At 43.6% G+C, this 1,219-nt stretch overlaps 2 non-coding genes across 2 annotated transcripts; both read left to right on the plus strand.

Annotated features, from left to right (window-relative positions):
- Positions 1–580, plus strand: TGME49_460380 (the record flags this gene model as incomplete). The annotated part of the gene is made up of 1 exon (XR_001974382.1): positions 1–580. It is a non-coding gene; the product is annotated as a 28S ribosomal RNA (ribosomal RNA).
- A 338-nt stretch (positions 581–918) lies between these two features.
- Positions 919–1,076, plus strand: TGME49_460390. The gene has a single exon (XR_001974383.1). It is a non-coding gene; the product is annotated as a 5.8S ribosomal RNA (ribosomal RNA).
- Positions 1,077–1,219: the final 143 nt, after the last annotated feature.

Below are 1,219 nucleotides of genomic sequence, written 5' to 3' on the forward strand. Positions count from 1 at the left end.
CAATCAATTCCGAGTAGCTGATGCTGACCTCTCCAAAAAGATGAACCGGAAATACATCAAGAAACCAAAGCCTAAACCTGGTGAGAGAGAGAAGGCAAAGGGATAGATGGCAAACCGGCGGCACTTCTTGGAATCAAAAAGGTCCCAATCGCTTCCTTTTCAGCAATTTCAGGCACTTTTAACTCTCTTTCCAAAGAACTTTTCATCTTTCCCTCACGGTACTTGTTTGCTATCGGTCTCGCGCCAGTACTTAGCTTTATGTGAAACCTACCACACATTTTGCGCTCAAATCCCGATGAACGCGACTCTATAAAAGCGTACCGTACGTGGAACAAAAAACGCAGGGGAAGGACGGGATTCTCACCCTCTATGATGTTCTTTCCCAAGAAACTTAACCCTGCGCTTCCACTGGTAACGCCTCTCGAGGCTACAAGTCAACAGCTCGGAAAGAGCAGTTGATTTCCACTTTGAGCTGATCCCGGTTCACTCGCCGTTACTAAGGGAATCATAGTTATTTTCTTCTCCTCCGCTTAATAATATGCTTAAGTTCAGCGGGTAACCTCGCCTGATTTCAGGTCTGATAAATAAATCGGACAAACGCCCGAGACAAAACAACAACGACGAAACCTCGCAGAGCAACAATGGAACCGAAATTCCATTGCGGTATTGAAGTCGATCGACAGCATCAATGAAACTTTGTCTTCAATGAAGAAGCCACCGTATCTCAATGATGTCATCGATACAACTCAACAATACACTTGAGCCTCTAAAAGAAGAGGCACGAGTAGTTTCTCCGCTGTGTTCATTATTCAGGGTGACATTGAGTATTCAACACTCATGACACCCAATCATACTGCTCCTAGGGGGCTTCAGCCAAACTGAAGCAACGACCCTAAAAAAGCAGAAAATTGTGATTTCAAAGACACTGAAACAGACGTACCAAGGAGAATATCCCCAAGGTGCCATTTGCGTTCAGAAATCTGATGATTCACTGAATTCTGCAATTCACATTGCGTTTCGCAGTTCGCTGCGTCCTTCATCGTTGCGCGAGCCAAGACATCCATTGCTGAAAATTTAAAATAACATTATAGTTTAGGAAGCAATCTGAAAGCACATCGAGAGAGATGCAGAAAGATACAATCTTTCACTCTCTCTCAAATGTTCCTCAGATTTGTTGTTTGAAATAACGGTGTGGGAAAAAAGAATGCACACTGAAGAA

The sequence above is a fragment of the Toxoplasma gondii genome, assembly GCF_000006565.2.
Source record: "Toxoplasma gondii ME49 unplaced genomic scaffold asmbl.1054, whole genome shotgun sequence".
NCBI lineage: Eukaryota > Apicomplexa > Conoidasida > Eucoccidiorida > Sarcocystidae > Toxoplasma > Toxoplasma gondii.